General features: G+C 36.4%; 1 long non-coding RNA gene across 1 annotated transcript in view; it reads right to left on the bottom strand.

Moving 5' to 3' along the window:
- LOC127389308 (uncharacterized) overlaps positions 1 to 20,857 on the bottom strand; it is a 122,515-nt gene that overhangs the window by 49,684 nt on the left and 51,974 nt on the right. Inside the window, exon 2 of the long non-coding RNA XR_007890616.1 lies at positions 16,473 to 16,558. This is a non-coding gene — a long non-coding RNA (uncharacterized LOC127389308). The remainder of the gene's footprint in view (positions 1 to 16,472; positions 16,559 to 20,857) is intronic.

Genomic DNA, 20,857 nt, shown 5'->3' with positions numbered 1-20,857 from the left:
TTAAAAATTAATAGCTAAAATAAAAATACTTCATATTGGAAACCATACTTAAAAATTAATGTTGTTTTAGCAAGACTGTTTCCCATAATTTCACAGATACAGCAGAAACTTCATAAGGGAATGGTTAATCAGCTGAAGACAGCGTTTGTCTGTGGCCTTTATACATCTTATGCATTTGGTAAAAATTCCTATAGTTGCTCAATTGCAGACACCAACCAGACAGTGTAAAGGTGGCTTAAGGCTACCTTGTCCTCTATGCAGTGTGTTGCTAGCTGGAGGGACAGCACAAACTTCCCTCCATTCACAGTGCTTAAAAGCACAGGAAGTAACTTTCTACAAATTCTTGTGCTTTGGACAAATTACAGTTTGCAGTTTTGTCTGCAGATAAAAACAGTAACTCCACTAGAAAAGCTATTCAGGATATCCACCAGAGAACAGAAGAATAATGAGTCTTGTTTCAAGAAAAGAAGAAGAAAACCCCACAGACTGTAGTAACTGGATTTGTATGAGGCACAGAGCCACAACAGTCTGATACCTCACTGGTTCTCTTTTATGGATGGACTGCAAATCCATTAGCCTCATATAATCAGAGAACCCAGCAGTCACAACTAGACTTCCTTGCTGATATAAGGAGCACAAGTCCAAACAGTTACTCAACATATTGGAAAATAAAGAATGAAATAATAAAGGGCAGTGATTATCCCATTCTTGATTTTATATTCTGAAGTGCTCACAAGTTTTTATAAGTCAGTACATGAAAGTCTTCATAGTGACAGGTGGAGTAAGGGAAAGAAAAAAGAAACAAAGGCAGAGAAATAACCATGAAAAGAAATGGATTTGCAAATATGGCAAAAGCAATTGAAGATGGCAGTACTGATTCCAGTTAAGAGCGTCATAGGATTTACCATTCATACTCTCCTGAATACACTGCCATCATCATGATGGCATTTTTTATCCCTTAAATTATATTAAGCTCAGCAGACAAAATGGCAGCTGAGATTCTTCTCATGAGTAGGTTTAAATTAGGCAAATTATTCATCCCCTTATTTCTAAAAAAGATCAGCTTCAAATTCATTCCACTGTATGATTTTCAGTGACTTTAACATATGAATATGGAAGTTCAGCTATTTCATTTTGGAAACAGTCCAATTTACATTCCTCATACTTATGTGTAGTTCTGCTTTGCAGTCTTAAACACTTCACTGAGGTTGGCTTCTTTGCATCTGCAAGTCAGAATGCCAGTGATTGATTACCGAAATTCTCTCAAGTACATAGTGAACAGCAAACAGGAGTGCACAGCCTGTTAGTATTGATTTAGAACTGATGATCTCATTAGAAAGCCCTAATTCTCAACATAGCTTTGGTTTACACAATCTTTAATTTATTTTAAAAAAGCTGATGGGTCAACTATTTCAGCCTCATGACTGTCTTCTCATCTTACTGGACAACTGCTTTAGTCTTTGAGCATTTAAAAGGCCATTAATCCAAATGCTAATGCAATCAATAACATACTAAATAATATTACAAGTAAATTAATATTAGGTAACCTGATGCATTGTGCCATAAGGTTTTAAAATGTGCTTATTATCAGAACATCTGAAGTGATAAATTAAAATGGTGCACCTTTCAAAAAATGATCCCAGAAAGGTTTTTATATTATTTTCTCCACTATTTAAACATTGTTTCATGGTGAAAACAGTAAGGAAAATAAATACTATATACTTTTTGTTTGAGCTAGCTCTTATGCTATTTTTCACAAAACCATATATGTATGTAAACTTGCATTTTAAAAGCAAGTGGAAATCTGTATATTAAATTGATTTGGCCTTAGAAATAGAACACATCTAATGTGTTGTGGGTGGAGGTTGATACCCTGTTAACTGAAGCTCTAGAAAGCAAAGGAGATCATATTTGGCACATACCTCTACTTCAAACTACAAAACTCCACAGATTATATTTAAATATGCATTATATTCTATTCTGAGAACATACACCTCCTTCCAGCTATCTTACCTAAGCTGGCCCAGCGAGCCTTCAAATTCTTATCTCTCATAGTTTTTCCATGCTCTTAAATAGTAACTGGTTTGGGTGCTCCTGTGTTTGTAAACAATGCAGTTCAACAGGTCCCAATTCTGAGCAGCCAATATGTGCTACTGTAATAATTTACATCTCATAGAGATGATGGCATAAAACCAGCATTTGCTGAAAGTTTTGGAAGAGTACCCACATTTTGAAATGCATTTATTTTACAGGCTTTCAAATAAAAAAGCTAGTTGAGAAATCAATGTAGGCATGAGAAATGGTTATTCCTTAAAACAAACAAACAAACAAACAACAAACCTGAGCCCTGATAAAAACTTTTTCCCTTTTTATCATCACTGAGAAATCCTTCACAACTTTAGTGCTTGCATTTGCAGTCTCTGTGCTATTTACCTTCCTTCTTGGATTTTCCTTCTGTATCCAGGTCATTGTCTAAATAGCTCCTTTCTGCACCTTTGCCTTGAATGTTAAATCAATTGATGCGGACTTTGGTATATCCTGATTCCTTTAAAATGCCTCCAGTAGCTGATACTGATCATTTTCAGCCTCTCTAATGAATGGTTGCTAAAAAAATTACTTTCTGGCAATTATACTTATCTCATTAACACTGGCATTCATTTCTCATTCACTGGCTGTACCAGCTTTTTAGGCTTTTTGTGCTCACCTTCCAGGCCCATCATCAGCCTGAATTTCTCCTGTTCTGCCGTCTGCTAACAAATCTGTCAACCTAAACTGTCGGCTGAAGTGTTCAGCCAAGGAAGCTTTTGGGAGGGAAAACAAACAACAAAAGGGTCACAATTTCTAACCACAAAACAAAACAAAACAAAAGCTCAGAATTTGTATGCATAGAATGAAGAGTCCCACTTTTGCTCTTGTAGAAATGAACAGAGCATGCAGACTTCAGTATTTGGCTTTTCAACTACCGAATTTGTACCAAATGGCTGCAGTTGCACCACAATACAGCCTTGAGCGTATTATTTGGGAGAAATTGTTACAGAAGGAAAACTCTGTCTGAAAAAGGTGAAAGGGCCCTCTAGAAAAAAATGTTGCACAGATTATTGATATGTAATGATAACAATCTTAAAAAAATCACAGCTAGCAATATAATAGGAGTGACCCCAGTTCAACTAAAAGAAAGAACAAAATACAGATTGATGAGAAAATCACTTGTTAGAGAAAACTGGTATTTGTTTACAGAATCTGCACCTTATGTACTGTTTCAATTTGCTTGTTCTTGATCTATCCCTTGTCTTCATTAGAAAAACACACTTTTTTAGCAAGCCAAAAGCATGGAAAAGAATGAGTAGAAAGCCAGGGTGAAGGCTGGTTTATATTTATAAACTAAAGGAAACAGCCTAACAGAAGCTGTTCCACTGAGACAGTTTGGCACAAGAAAGACTATTTTAATGCATCAAAGCTGGACTGCAGTGGATCAGCCTGTGACCAGCTGGCACCTGATACGAAGACTGCGACCAGTATTGGTGCAGGTGAATATTTATGGCTTATCAATGACTGCTTCTTCAACCTCGTCATGTACAGGGTGTTTTGTTTTGTCGAGTATAAAGGTCTAGGAACTTCCTTAATTTAGAAAAATATGAAAACAAAAGGAATAATTTAACAGTCTTATGTTCTTTCCGCTAGGATTGAGAAGTGATTCACTGAAAGTATAAGTAACAAGACTGAAGAAAAGCAAGACTACTGCTCGTTGTGAGCCTCCAGGAGCAGTACTGCAGAGGCACAGTAGACAGAGCTCACAGCATGAAGTGATGAAATGGTTCCTGCTGCTCAGAGACAATATACCCACAGCAGTAACTCTTTATGTGGTATAACACAGCTTGGTAGTTTTCCAGCGGAACTGATAAATGATGATAAACAGAGGGCTTGAAAAATCATTTCCTTGATAGAAAAATATCAATAAAAAGCCAATCATACATGGGTATGAAGTAATTTCCTTTCACTTCATTTTGCTTTTTTCATCGAATTTTTAAGTTCCCAAGTGTCTCGTTTCAAGTATCTTGCATATTTTGCTATGTTATCCACAAGGGGTGACATAATGAGTACAAGGAGAGCGTAACTAAGTGGTGTGTAACAAAGCAGTGCTCATTTGTAGGGTGAATCATAAAAAGAAATTTTTAGAATAATATTGCACAGAGCACAGATGATTTGAAATGACAGTGCAGAGAATAGTGGTAGTGGTGAGAATATTAAGAGGTTACAAGATGTTGTTATCTCAATTTTTAATTCAGAGCACTCAAGTATTGCTAGTCTAACTGTGCTGAGCATTGGGGTAAACAGCAAATACAAATCACCATTGAAACATCCTTGGGTCACCAAGAAGCAAATGCTGGAGATGAGCTATCACATGATTCAAAGGCTGTTCAAAGTTGTAAAGGGATGCTATTTGATTCACTACAGAAACAAAATATTCAACTTGCATTCCCAAGTAAGCACCATCTTGCATAATACTTTTATCCCGAGTGACAACAAATTACTAAAAAAATTATTTCTGAAATTTCTGATGATTATTTAGAAAAACAACTGCCACACAGTGGAGAGTTTTCCCTAATTGCTGGAATTCTGCAGTGGTGGGAACTCCTAACACTTAATGAGTTTGCAGCATTTTTTTCAGTGGAATCACTCAAAATGGAGGAAGCATGCTTCTAAAGTGAAGCATTGATGCAGGGTAGTATTTCATTATGCATGTATTGCTGCACAGTGTTCTCAGAGAATACAAGTTTCTTTGGGACAAGAATGCATCTATTTACAGTGACTCAAGTGTATCTGCTAACAATTGTCAAGACCACTTCTCAGCCTTTTGGCTAAGATCAAGTTTAGTGTAGCGTAGACTGTTATGCACGAGTGCATTCTCAATTCTGGCATGTCACACACTGAAAATTAAGATTACTCTGATTTGAATAAAATTATTCTTCTTTGTCCATCTGCATTAAAACTGCCACAACCAAATAGTGTATGTATTTTATTTTTAAAGCATGAAAACCCTTCACCAAGGTAGTTCCAACACAGTGGTTTTGCTGGCTAATCAGAACTAGAACACCACAAGCGTTGAAAGAATATATTAATTCTGCTTCTTGATAAGAATCAGCTGACATCTAAAAACATAAAAAAGTCTTAGCAATCTCTACGAGATGATAAACATCAAAGAAATGTAGGCAAAGCTTTGTTCTTTTCATGTCCTTAAAAAGTGCCTATTGTTCCCACGGTATTTGGGTCAGCTACCCCATCTCACAAGCAGGAGGATCAGAGCAAAAGAAACAGGTAAGAATGAAACCAATTGTTCCCTAATGTTAAGCAAACACTCTGAACATCTATCATTATTGTCACCTTTCATGGAACACCAAGGGCTAGAAGACATCATGAGTAAATTATGCATATTGAGGATGAAGTTCAAATGCGCAAGATAAAAATGTCCCAAAAAAACCTATTTTGATTTCTGATTCTCTTCTACCACAGACAAAATCTCAGAAGTACTGTGGTATCACAAAAAAAGATTAATTTTAAATTTTAATATTAGTTTTAAACGTTGCTTTTTTAGTAAATTTTAATACATTTACTAAATCCTTTCAACCCCAAGTATAACTTATTATTGCTACAACTTATGTATAAAAAGACAGCAGTGAAACAAGAATAGCTGGAATTGGAGAAATAATAACAGGTGTCAGAATAAGGGTGATATGGGCATTGCCTGATACTAGATTTTAAGAATGCCTGATAAGACTGGCTTTCAAGTCTGGTAAATAAAGACACTTTTCTTATTAGTTTTCAAGTCTATTGTAATGAAACAGAAAGACCCTAGGATTCCTCCTGACTCTCATTTGGGTGTCATGTGTTCTCAGAAGAATGTATTAAGCTGATGTCAGGAATCCAGGGTTCTCTCTGATTACAGCAGCACCACAAATGCACTAGAGTGTATTTCCATCCTTTGCATCTTTTACTAGGCAGAAATAAAACAGCTAGGAAGAATATGGCCCTAAGTGATTTTCAATCCCATTCATCAAATGCCACTTTAACATCAAAGTTTCACACTATGTTAATAAACAAACCGACAAATTTAAGAGAAAGCCTTTACTGTGAGTTTGTCTTAAAAGCAATGCAAGGAAGGATTAATTTTGTTATTCTTCAAAAGAAAGAGAATATGGTTTCTAATATGCTCTTGGTGAGATGAAGAGGAAAGCAAGCATACCACACATTACAATGTCTTGAATGACTTGACAGCTGTTAGCTAAACAATACAACATTAATTTTCAACATTTTTGCACATGGCTGGGTGAGAGATCCCTTAATCCCAGTTCCTATTCTATTTCTGCCTCATTGTTGCTGTCTCCCTTTGTATCACCTATTATAATCAGTTTCTGCTGCATACTCCCTTTCACCTTATTATTGTTGCAAAACTAAGGTACTAGGTTAATTCAGACTTGCTTCCCTGGGGTACATTAAGATGGATTTAAGTACTTTATTGAGACAGCCTGACTTCAAAAGCTGCTTTATCAGTTACTACCAGAGAGAGAGAAACCCATCCATGACAGCAGTAAACTAACCATAAATTCTCATATTCTATATGCTGAGTGACTTTCAAAAGGAGAACTATTGATTTTGTCATTTATGAATGGATTTAGTCAAATTAGTCTTTTCATTGTGCACAATAAGACAGCATTGTGATTAGGAATTAGAGGATAAAACTGTGTGGAACGAATGGAACTGCCATTTTTTGAATCCTCAGCACAAATTCAATATGCTTTAGTTATGCCACCCTGATCGTTCTGTTCATGAGCAGCTACTCTCCATATTTTGATTTTCTTCAAAGAAAAGTGGCCTCTGCCTTCAAGAGGCACTTTGCTATCCAGAAGACTTAACCTTTCAAAGAGCTCTCATGTCTTTACCTTTGAAAGAACTAATAACTTGTTTGCCAAAATGGCATGAGTATTTACAGACATACTTGAAATCAGACAAAGATTACACAGTGAAATAAACAGAGACTGCCACTGTCAACAATAAATTAGGCTTGTGCTAAAACCAGAAAATGTTTAGAGTGTAGCAGACATCACTACGCATTATGCTACTCAAGCCTCTGAACATTTCCAAACACAATAAGCTCTGATAGGCCCTAGATGCCTTTTCCTGAAGAGCCACTCCAGATGGTTATTCCAGTAGCTGGGCTGTATTGCTGGAAACAATAAAGCTCACACTTGTGTCCTGATTTTCATCCCTTTTGTGGGGTGTCTGGCATGAATACACCAGCTCACAGGTATACAGAGAAAAGAGTGTCAAATTAAAGCCACTGGGGTGGAGGAGCTGTGTGCCAGCCTTGTCTAGCCCCTGCACTTGGGCATTTGTGCATCCAAATGCATGCACAAATGGGTATGCATAGACATCTTAGAATGAAAACAAATAAAATATGTTAAACAGCCCAGCATTTGGTACCTCTTAATTATTTAACTGAAAGGTTTCTGTATATAAACTTGACTTTGCAGAGCCTAGATTTTTAGTTTCCTTCACAAGAGGAACATTATTTTCTAACCACTCCTGTGTCCAATTTTATTTTATATTTTACATGCTACAACAGAAATTACAAGGCACATGCTACATCTGCATCCTGAAGAGGGCTCCTATGCATTCATATATTTTCTTGGAAATATGGAATAGTTACATTTTGAAAACCTTAATACTATTTTGGAATTTATTATACACCTAAAAGACCAGTGCCTTTGACCTGCTGTGCTATGTCCAGAGATGCCAGAAACAAAGTGAAGACAAGTGTGGAAGGTGTCCCAGCCCACGGCAGGGGAGTTGGAACTAGATTATCTTGAAGGTCACTTACAACCCAAAGCACGCTAATATTCTAGTGAATTTCTAAATGTAAAGTATTTCAGTGATCCCCTTCACCTTCCGAAGGAAACTGGGCATATCTTACATAGCTGATGTATGCCTGTGAAGCAAGTCCAGTGCTTCTGTATGAACAGTTATACCAGTAATTCCAATAAGCTGAAACAGCTGTAGGAGCTATACCTTATGCAGTGTATAATTAATCCACTGTGTCCAAAAAGCAACAGTCAATGCAGGTAGAAAAGCAGCTGTACAGTGAGTACTCTAAGTCACATATTTCTCAAATGCTTTGGTCTTACTGCATGTGTATATATACAACACATCATTCAGAGTAGGAAACATCATTATTGCCTTGTAGATATGCTACAGTTTTAAAAATATATACTTAAAATAATCTTTCTAGAAAACTCCAAAACAAATGAAAACAAAATCCAGGTATGTAATTAATTCTGGTTATTTTCATTTTATGCCCAAGTGTTATGTGCAGCTATTGTCCCATTCCAGAGAAAGCAAAGGGGAAACTGAAGTTTGTGCCAAGACACTCAGGCTTAACCATTGATTGTTAAAAGGAATTAAGTGATGGGGCAATAGAGACGAAAAACTGACGGCTTGGCTAGCTACGGCTGCTGGGTACTTCCAGCCTCCATACCACCAACCATTTGCTCAGGTTCCCAAGTGAGGCCCACTATTGAAACTTAGTCTGAAGGTGAGAAACGTTTTGTAAGGAATGAACAGATAACTTCTTTAACAATAATACCAAATCTAGTATCAGATTAAGGAAAAAAAAAAAAAAAAGAGGAAAAACCACTGATGCACAGCCATGCTTATGCAAAACAGGTATATAGTACAGACTCAACTATAATGGTATCCTTGGGCACTGAGTCTAAAGCAAAAAGTTAAATACATTGATGTGCTTCACTGAATAAGAATAAAAGGGAAGAAAATAGCTAAGGTATAAAGCAAAGACAAGCAAAAAAACAGTGATTTGAAATTTAAGCATAGTATCATACAAATATTCATTTGGCTTAGCACTATTTTCAGTGTATTAATTGTGTAACGTGAACAGAGTAAGACCCATCCTGTCTTCTGTTTTCTAACATAACACAATGTTACTTAGAACAGGTGCCTTAAAATAGGTCATTAATGACTTCTGAGACATTAATTAATTATAGAAAATAACAACCACTATACTGAAGTCTGTATAATTTAAGTAGAAAAACGTAAAGACATAGATTTAGCTGCTTCATCATAACAATACTTAATACTTAATTTTAACATTTTAAATACTTAACATTTAAAATACTGAATTTAAACATTTATATGAAAAGAGACCAACTGATTCAGTTGATACTGCAGCTTTCATTTACATCATGTTCATTATATCGTGTTATCTGTGTAAGAAGGATATGTATAATGTCCTTGAGTCCTACTGCACGTTAGGACATACTGGGCACATATACTTAAGAGCATTTTCAGGAAGATATTTCATCAGCTTCCTATGAGAAATTGTTCCTGAAAGACACCACTTCTTTTGTTGATAAAATAAAGTAGCTTTTTAGCTACACAATGCAAATCTCTTTGACAGTCTAGGACTTACTGCACAAATGCTTAAGCCAAAGGGATTTTAATCATTAACTTTAATGTGTTTAAGAACTTGGCCTTAAATAATTCTGCCATTACTATGGCTGGTAAACTGTGTAAGCTCAACTGTTGTGTTATTCAAAAACAACTCTGCAAAAATAAATCACACAATCTCTAGCATCATCATTTGGAATATCAAAGGCCTTTGTGTAACAGGTTTGTTTATGCAGCAGTAATTTTGCTCTCCATTTTACCTTGCTATTAACTAATAATGCAAAGCAAAATGTTCTCACAGAGAAAAAGAGCCAGCTGTAAACAAATGTTACATCCTTGGAGGCTTATGTTTTCCCTTATAAAAAGGAATGCATTGGATGATGTTATATATTCATAATAAAAGACACCCTAAAATATCACTGCATATGACTTTATTTAGAAGGGAAATAGGGATGTTCTGAAAAATGTGCATACATGGGTGATAAAAAAAGGCACCCTGAAAACTGATGATTTGCTGAATTTGAAAATACATGAAGAGTTAGGGACTGTATGACAGATCTGAGGTACAGGATATTATCTGTATTATTATTTCAACACTGGAGTTTAAATTCTGGTTTCTTTATATTTCTAACTTAGTCTTTGTAAGACTCTATTTACGGCCTGACATTTGAAAACTGATACAGTGAAAATGAAATCTTTTCTTCAACTTTTATGGTAATTTCCACATTTTTCTTATGTGCTGTCCTTCCCAAAATAATTCACTCACTGACAAAAAGCTATTTGAATAATCTTTATATATGCCAAGTTTCTGCAGAATGGAAACTAAAGAATAAAGAAGTGAGCTGAATACCTGAGTACAGTCTGAAACATTAGGATGCTTGAAGATTATGTTATTCACGGCACAAGTTTTCACTGTTAGAAAAAATACCTCACCAGGGAAAACCAGTCCTGAGCCTGGAATGCTATATAATGTGTACAAGACATTTATCATCAAAGGTCTAGGAATATATTAGACATGACTCTTGTTACGACCAAAGGAAACAAAAGCAATTATTTCATCTTAATTAAGGGTAAACACTGGTAGGCATACGTTATCTAGAAGAATAGCTATGTGTCTGAATATGACTAGATCTCATCTAAAATGAGTGCTGAGATTAGCCAAAATCCTCTAGAGATTATCTCTGTGTAGGACTGTTTTTATAATCTTGTTCTAAGGCTAAGATCAATGAAACATTAAAGAAGGATTTAGTGATGCTGATAGGATTTTCTCTTTTTGATAGATTGTTAGGTGAAAAAAAGCTATAATAATAGGAAGACATTAAAAAGTTTCTTGATGGTGCACTCACACCATGTAATACCTGTACTGTAGAAATGAGTTGTTAAACAATCCTTTAATAATGTAGGAAACACTTTCTCATATTGGTAATGCCACTTCAGATGCTCATGAAACGTGAGTATTTTTAAGATACCAAATTTAAATTCCAAAGAAAGGACACTTGGGCAAAGATTAAAGCTAATGAATATACTGAAATCTGTCTCAGCTGGATGAATCTTATCTCAGACAGTATGTTGATTCAAATGCTTTCAAACATCCCAATGCATTAGTCACACTTCTATCTCTTGATGGGGTATTTTTTTTAGCAGTAAATGGGTTATATACAATTATTGCCCACATACCATAAACCTCCACTGAAATATACTCCGTTCAGTTATAGGAGAGAATAAAAGTTCTTGGTATTTTTCAAGGTATTTTAATCCCAAATAATCCAGGAATAAAACAGAAACTCCAGATAATCTAACAGTCATTGAAAAAGGGGAATTGTTGATATAAAATAAAATCCTAAGCTCCTCCTTCTTCCTAGAATATGTAAAAAAACCTACTTAACAGCAGTACTTCTACAACACATTCATGTCTGAACTACTATGAATGGTTCTTACTTCTAATTTCAGCAATGTCAAAAAGCTATTATACATTAATACTATAAATAATTACTGCTGTCAAAACAAACTTTCCACCTGCTTTTAGAACTTAATTTTTTCCCCTAGATAGCAACTACAGTGAGACAGAGTTACCTTTCTAGGAGTTGCTGTGTGGTGTCCAAATGCAGAGGAGAAGGGCTCGTTAAAAAAATAGATATCAGCAATAGTGAAAAAAAGTGAAGTGAAAAAAGGCACAAATGTGGATGGGAATACAGATAAACAGAGCAGCTAAGAAAGGAACAAAAACCAGGCAGAGAATGATGAGGGGGTTGGTTGCAGAAAACTGAAAGCAGATTAAGAGGCCCACTGTGCAGAGTAAAGTAGGCTGTGGTTCATTTAGAGAAGATCTAGAAAAAGGGCAAGGTAGGGGGTTTGAAATATGATAGGACTGGAAAGCAGTTAATTACAGTCAACACAGGGGAAGTGGGAAAACAAATATGCAGGAATTGGATCCTACATAAACCGTTTATGCAGTACATGTACATTTAACAGTGATTTTACTGGGAGGCAGTGTTTACAGTGACACCACCAGGTCTTGCCTTTGAAGACAAGAATTTCAGTCCTAGGGTCACAGGCATCATCCCAGACTATGTTGGGACAAAAGTGAGCTACCTAAGGAAACCATCATGGGTACCCTCATGTAATTACTAAAAAGCTGGTTATTTTTAGTAAACAAATTGCCCCACTCAGCAACTCACTTGCAATTGTGTGACCAGACAAACGAGAAGGAAAATTCTGTAGTTTGCAAGATAATGTGATAGTTGGATTGGACACTTCTAAATTTTACTGTGAATGCAGAACAGTAGAAAACTGGAAACTACACAGATGCAAACTGAAGTAAGAGATGCTGTACAAAGGAAGATAATTAAGTACATATTAGTACGAAGTGACTGAAAGTAATTTACTAGGAGATATGGATAATTCCACAAGCCAAAGTTTGTGTTGTTTTTTTTTTTTAAATCATAGAATCATTAAAACCTTCAAGATCTTCAAGTCCAACTGTAATCCAACTACCACAAACACTAAACTATATCCTGAAGCACCACATCTAAACACTTCTTGAACAACTCCAGGGATAGCAACTCCACCAGCTCCCTGGGTAGCCTGTTCCAATGCCTCATCACTCTTTCAGTAAAGAAATTCTTCATAATACGCAAACTAAACCTTCCCTGCCACAACTTCAACTCATTTCTTCTCGTCCTATTGCTACTTACTTGGGAACCCCATCCCAGTGCGTTTACCTCTCACCAACCATGGTGGGCATTTTAAAAATTCCACAGAAGATTCGAGCCACATTCTCAGTTCAACTGAACTGTAACGTTTTACATCTGGGACATCTCAGAGGGCGATTCAAGTGATGAAATATTACTAGAAACAGACTTGAAGGGAAAATATACATCACTGTCCCACAGGGCACTGAGATTTCAAAATCCTCTCCTTCTGCACAGAAATCTTAGGAAACCAAGAGCAGAAAACAATTAAAAAGGAACAAAACCTGGAAACCTCATGAAAACTGTCCACTTACAGTGTGCTTATCACAGCATTGCTCTAGAATGTGAAAGAGATGGGTTCAAATTCCTGCTCTGATTTTCACACAGCAATTAAAATCTGGAAAAAAGCTTTCCCAATCAAAAAAAGCTTCTTTCAAATCTTGTGTGTTCTAGCAAAGCTCTGCTTTTGACAAGCTGGTCTTCTCTTACAAGAAAACATTTCCCACAAATTTCTGACATAGAATATCTGTGTATACATGACATATTCAGAAAAACACTCACAGACAACATACAGTATTACAGTAATGTTTAACACTTTCCATCTCCTAAAAAAGCAGTTCTCAGGAGTTTCAAATGACAGGTTCCTCACTGTGTATGTCTGACTTCAATTGAGCTTCCTTTAGAACACGAAAACCAGAAAAAAACAAACCCAAATACTTTTGTCTAGCACTAAGCACCTCCATGTCTTTGGAGCTGAGCCATGCACTTCAGAAGAATGAAATAAAATGTCTATCTACACTTTTGACCTTGTTTGAAGAGAAGTTTCTGTTTTAGCTCCATTCTCAATTTAACCTCACTGGACTATACTCTCAAGGCAGCATGAACCCTACTTCAAAAAAAGGAATTCTGAATTAAAGGGACACAAGTCCTGTTTATGTAATTCAGAATAGAAATAAAATCACATTTTGGTGTGGTTTTAGTCTCTGCCTATTCTCTAAACAGACCCATTCAATATTCTTCCAATTTTTATGCAGTCAAAAGCTGAGAGATGGTTATTAGCTGCTACTCTCAATGGTTTTCAACAGGATTTTCAAGTAATCTTGATTCAATTTAAGGGCAAAGCCCTGTTTACTATAATGGGCCAGACTTTCATCTGATGCACATGAAATACCTGGATAAACATTAGAAAAGCAGGTCATCAGCTTTCAAGCCTTTTGAGAGTGGGGAAAAAGGGGTATTTGTCAGTGCCACTAAATCTACATACAAATATTCGCACTTAAGACAGCTGTGTTCTATGGGGAAATTTTCAAGCTGTAAATAGACTCAAATGTTTGCCTTTGTGTTTGACTGGTTTGTCCTTAAAGCAATTTGACACATTTTATTCTGAGTTATCAGCTGCTGCTAACGTAAACAGTTTTGAAAATCTCAACTAGTATACATCTGTTATCTTTGGGCTGGACGAAACAGAACGATACGTGGCTATTCGGGAAAACAATGTGCAATGAGCATTCACTGGAGTTCAGAACTTAGTATTATTCATAAGAATCAGTGAAAAAACTGGGTATACTGCTATTTCAGACATATAAGCTGCAGTGAAAGCAATTTCCTCTTTTCATCCTTATTAGCAAAGTGCAGTTCTTTTTTTTTTTACACTGTACGAGGCCTGTTTTTTCTCTCTTTTTGTGTGTGTACAGTGTGCATTTTATAGTTTTACAGTTCATATGAGGGGTCAAATCCTAAGAGATTATAAGTGATTGCTATGCATACTGACTTATATAGGCATTCCACAAAATCTGCCTCCATTTAAGATTCAGTTGTGTTTACAGTGTTTACGTCAACCTCATCGCCAGTTTTTTGAAACACAGGGAAAGCAATTGCCTTGAATAATGTATTATTTCCTACCATGTACATAAGCTGGAAATTATTCTGCTTCCTTTATACGGCAAAAGAATTTGTCTACAGTCAGTGAAAACACTACAGCACAGAAAACACTCAGGAAGTTGGTTCTTTTTCAGACAGGGATGAAAATCTACGACTTCTGTTCTAAAAAATTACTAAGTAAAATAGAAGACAGAGGCAAAAGCCAGAAACCACAGTTATTCCTGGATTTGGAATAAGTAAGAGATTCTAGGATTAATGAAAGCTGAGATTCAGAAAGCATAAACTATAAAATGCTAACCCCCACTTCCTTGACACTTCATAACCTTCAGTAAATTTAGATGTTTGAATCTCTGTGAGCTGACACTGCACTCTATGCTTTTATTCTGATTGATTTAATGTAACTAGTGATGTAAACAGTTGGGCAGAGTAGCAAGTAAACCATGAAAAAAAAGCGGCCTCTACCAAGAGAGTGCTTTACCAACCTTTTCTGGAAAGTCAGCTTTCCTGATAAAAGCAGCTTATGCCTTAGTATTTTTTCATTCTTGTTTATACTGTGAGAAGTACTGAGGGAGAACATTCTGTCTTGTTGATATTTTGCCCAGAAATTCTCTATTATTATTTGCAGATAGACTGTCTTTGAGGGTTTACTGTGGAAAATTTCATACACATGCATGCCTAGCTGTTACCCATCTAGAATATCAGCATCATTTACATGGTGCCTCTATACACTTCAGCTGTCATTAAAGTATTTTTTATGATACCTGCTCTTAGAGTTATATTATCAGTTGCTCTTATCTTGACTCACTTTATATTCACCCTTAGAAGTTGTGGTTTTGCCAACAGGTTCCTTGAGGCCTTAATCCAGCCATGGTAAAGGAACTGTCTCTGTCAGTGAAAACTGTACAATGGTGCATACTGAAAAGAATCATAGTTATAAATAATGCCACTAGCTATTCTTGAGATTTGCTGTAGTTCCTCTAAGAGATAGAATAATATTCTCCAATAAATCTCTAACTGTTAATAACTGTCTCAGATTTTTGTGCCATAAATTAAATTGAGTATTAAATTCAATGACAGCGATATTTTGATAAGTGTTTTCAGCTATATAGCTTGGCAAATTCAGCATAGATTCTTGAACTGGAAGAAAAACAGAATTACTGCTCCAGTATTAGCACTGTGATATGATGAAAAAGGTTTTCAGGGGAAATTTTTTCACAAATTTAATACAATGCAAAGGGAAAACATTTTTTGTAAGCACAGTGTACAAGTTTGTCTTTATAAGCATTAAAAATGTTTTAACTTCAAACTCTAACTGCTGTAATAAAAATTATACTGAAGTCAGCTATAGCATGTGCTTCTGTAAGGTCTCCCTACTTGATGGAATAATTTAGACTGGTTTGGAATTAGTAAACTTAACTGGGTACAGACCTTTTCCCATTTGGTAACTCCTCTGTTAAATGTTTGTGCTCAGTTATTTTTTGTTTGTAAACCTGTCCTAAGGTAGCTAGGGTCACTTTGAGTTTTGCTTTTGACTGACTTCGAGGGTCACAGAAACAGTCAAAGAAAGATTTTATTAAAATCTAGAAGGTCTATAGTTGGAGATACAGATACACAATCCTTTCCATCACATTGACGCACACATCTAGGTGTGTGTGTATGTAATGTTGGAAGAGAGAGATGAAATGTTGCAAGAGTGACTGCAAGTAAAAAAATAAGATCCATAGATGCTAAGCTATATTCCATATTCCTGAGTTGATCAGCAAACCAGGTATCAATCTGCTCTCTTTAGCCCACACCTTAGAAGCTATCACTTTGGAGCACAACCGCAGAAACAACAGCAAAAGCAGCCACCCTCTGAATAATGGGCAGTAACAATTTTCTAGTGCAATTGCTGATCTGTGTTACACAACCAGCATACAAAGGAAAACATAGAGTTTTACAAACCTTGCTGTTCCAAGAGCCACTTCCATCTCCTGACCATCCTCAGACTCAGGCACCTTTCTCCAGTAAAACAGGAGAACTTCTTACAGCTGTAGGGAAATAGGAAGAAAGATAGTTATTAGATCATGATTGTGACTACATGTTAGTAGCAGAGTTTCAGGTATCAGAGAACAAAAAGGTAGTGAAGGTCATGTAGATGTGACAAGGGGTTCCATAAGGTGAGAAATCAGTGCTGCCATGTCTAATTTTAAAGAATATAAGGACTTACATTTTTATTTGTTCTATTTCTGAAAACCTCATGTCTCTTATGCAACACTTTAAGTAGTACGCAACTTGTAATAATGTTTGTAACTGAACTATATTTTCATTGTGAACTTCCAGAATAACAGTACTCCTATCAGCACCTGAGAGGAAGTCCTGCTCCTGCATGAACTTTGCTTATGCTTATGCTTTCCTAGCTCATGATCTGCAAGATATGTCAGCATAGCTCCTAATTCAGTTATTCTCCTCCACCTTAGAAGAAAAAATTGTACGATATTATTTTCATGCCAGAATTACCAAGACAATGTGCATGGATTCAAAAAAACCCTGTATAACTCTGCTGTTGAACTGCCTAGTCTGGGAAATATCTATGTAGCACAGAACCTCCCAGTATACAGATTTCCCCAACTAGCTCTAAATATATTAAAACTGAAGAATAAATTAGCCCAGTGGACCCCTGGTCATCACTAAAAAAAACAGATTATTTACAGCTAACTTGAGTATTTCCAGTCTTCTTTGCAGTATGCAGTAAAGATATCCCAAGCATTATTTGAACTCCCCACAGCTTTTATCAGCATCATGACAATAGCCACTAAGTACCATTCAATGTATGAAAACAAAAATGCCCCTCCTGCCAAAAATTAAGCAGTCAACCTACTACCTCAGGCAACTGCAAATCCAAGAAAAAAACAGTGCATGCCTTCCCATCTGTCTTCCTCTTCTGACCCTCCTCTGGTCATCTTATTTCCCTTCTCTGTATTTCTATATCATTTGAGAAATCTTGTTAAGATAGCACCTCTTATTTATTCATTTACTTCTTAAACCTTAATGTCATAAATAATAAGCTGAATCTGTGCTCCTTCAGTGGTGCACACCTATTTCCACAGTTATCTGAATTACACTCAACGAGAAGGCACGTCTCACGCAACAATGCTGTGAAACCAGCATGGGAGGATTTGGCTCTTGAGAACAGTCTGACCTTTGAAACTACATTAGCTGGTTACCATTTGGGGCACTTCTGTGAGCTCTCCAACCATAAGACCACTAACATCTTCAAGCTTGGGAAGTTCAGTGCTACCATGCCAAAAACATTAATCAACTGGGTCACAGTGCAGGGCTTCATTTGGACAAAGTTACAAGAAAGCAGGTGTGCTTCCATTTGGTACTCCCCTGAGACTGGGAATCCTGCAAACATCACAGAGATTTCCTATCTGTTCAGCTGCCAAATATATTAACTGGTGCTTGTGCAAACTGGCATATTACAGTTTTGTTTGGATGAATGGTTAGCATTTAAAACGCATTCCAGACAAGGTCCCTGGCAAACTATATTCAATTTTTTCACATTTGTAATGGCATATCCTCCCCCTTGTTTTTCTACTACAGCTCAAGTTTCACAGGCAGTTTGTACGTTGGTCATTCATCCCCATTTTCTTCCCTTCTGTTCCTGAACTCATTAGCCTTTTGCATACAGCCTAAGTCTAGCATGACTTAACAACTCCTGTGTTGGAGATCATACACAGAGCACTACAGACAATACATTTTTTCACAAAACTGCATCATCTCGTACAAGCTGCAAAGAAATATTTCCCACATTTCTATATGATAACATAGGTAAATATGTGAAAAACTTGCTTCCAATTATCCTGTGTGGATATATCTATGTTAATCATAATGCAGCTACAAACCCATATAAACAAATAAGAACAAGAAGAATATAGGAAGGCACAGATGTATTTTGAGTGAAGTGTTAGGGGTCAGGTAAGAAGTTCAATGCAAACAGAATGTTACTGTTGGTGATGTACATCAGTTTTGTTGTGTGCATTTTTTAAAATCTGTCTTCAGAGGGAAGTTCAGGTGAGAGGTTTTGACTTGGGGCTTATGGCTACACTCTTAGTTTAGCCACCCAGGGTCATGCAGCAAGTTAGCAGTTTAATTAGGATTTGATCTCAGAATTTTCCTGGCTTTTGGCTATTTGTTCTAGTGAGCAGCTGGTACAACCTTCTAAAGTTATTTATTTAGACGGTCAGTGGCCAAGGATGAAACCTGTTCCAAGCAGCTGTGTTCACCACTTGACTATGTTATTCAGAAATCCAGATAAATCACCACATAATGAAGCTGTTGGACAGCAGCTTCATATGAAGTGATTTGGGAGTTACAGTGGATTGGAAGCTGAACATGAATCACCATCATTTGGTGTCAAACACCAACTTGCTGAGGATTTTGTCCCAACAGGTCATTACTGAAAACTTAAACAGTAGCCTTTTATTCGTATCAAGTCCTGAGAGGAAAATAACTTTCAATTGGCCACCAGCTGGACTTTGAATCACTTCCTGTTAGTTACTGGATGCCACAGGATCCATAGTTCCTTAAGGTACCAACATGAGAGAGAGAGCAAGAGAACCTCACAAAGCTAAGTGTACTGTATCAGTTACTCAGCTGCCTGTGTGCTCCTGTGTATTTCCCCTAACCCTTGTCCCCACGCACTGATACCCTTTGTGGGTAAAGAGACGAAGCCACAGCTTTAGTAGCATGAATAGATTTGGAGTGGGAAAAAATATATATAAAACATCAACTCAAATGTCCATAAATAAAGGAGAATTAGGCTTCAAGTGATATTCAGCAAAGGTGCTGACACTCAGTATGCCTTGACAGCCCATCCGGTACATGTGGATGTCATTCAATACTCTGAATTTCCCAGTGAATGACACACCAAAATCTCACTAGAATAAGAAATTGTACACCAAATGCCAATCATTCATTATTTTCTAATTCTCTAAGGAGTATTTTTCATTCTGTTTGGCATTTATAAAGGAAAAAAATGCTGTGCCTGTATAAATGAAAATTCTGCATTTCTCTATCAAGCCAAGGGTTGACACGATCCATGCAACCAACCTTCTTTGAGGGATGACCATGCGGAAGACATGGAAATGGGAATACTATGAAGAAAAACAAAGGCCTCATTAATGTGCTATTCAATTTAACAAATAAATGAAAATGGAACCCAGACTATGCTCTTGTTTTTTCCCTGTTCATTTTCATTTTCTAGCTTATCAGTCTAGTACGGAGAAGAAAAAATAGGCAAGTACAGGAATACCTCAAAATGCCATAATCTATAACTCAAACTGACTGGAATGAATAACGCTGTATCTTGTCTAGATATTACTCCTGTTATAGGCTGCTTTAAGTAACATATTCTGAAGTACAGAAGGGCATTAACAATCTCTCTGTGCATGTTACTGAGGGAATATCAGAAAATATACATTAAAGAACACATACGGGGTGCGGGGAAAATTTTTTCCTAAAAAAACCTAGGTGTCCAATTTTCATAGTTTGAGTTATATTGTTTAAAGTAATCAAAGTGACTTTTGGCACCAATTCAACACCTTCAGTTCTTGCTGACCCGCTGCAATGCATACATGCGATATTCCACCCACAGCGAAGACAGCCCATCCCAGCAACTACAGATTCAAATAAACCAAAACTTATGTGACTTATCTAACTTAAGTTACATAACTTATATGAAATATGTTTAAGAAAATACATCTTTATCAGAATATATTTTACATATTTTCAACAACACTTTTCAAGGTTTTGTTTTAAATCAATAGTTCTTTAAAACTGTACTTCAATTATTAATGTCAGTATTACTCAGAGTGGAGTAAATACTGTGTTTGACCACTTTTTTTTTCTTTTTAGACTGCAAACAGTAGTCAGATACCTGTACTAGTCTACAGATACCAGTCATCCAAGGTTTTTGCAAAGTGCATTCTAGCTGATATGTGTTATGTTCTGTGCTTTTCACTTCTAGACACAATAAGATTTAAAGAAATTCCAAGTGTGTAACACAAAAATGGGAAGAAGAAAAGAAAATGTGCCGTGCAGGTCAAGAGAAAAGAAGACCAATGCAAAAGGTATCTAATCTTACATGACCGTCTGATTTTCTGAGCTTTCAGCCTCCTCTCAAACTGCAGTGCCTGTCTCTGAATCAAGGAAGATAAGGGAGTCATATATTGTCCTGAAGTATGTGCTAAGGACATACAATGCTCCAGGCACTACCACTGAACACAAGCTATGCCTTGAAAAATGTCAGAAGATAAGCGATGAATGAAGGTGCCTGTGACCTTCAC

The sequence above is a fragment of the Apus apus genome, chromosome 11, assembly GCF_020740795.1.
Source record: "Apus apus isolate bApuApu2 chromosome 11, bApuApu2.pri.cur, whole genome shotgun sequence".
NCBI classification, from domain to species: Eukaryota; Metazoa; Chordata; class Aves; order Apodiformes; family Apodidae; genus Apus; species Apus apus.
This window is presented reverse-complemented; position numbering and strand designations above follow the sequence as displayed.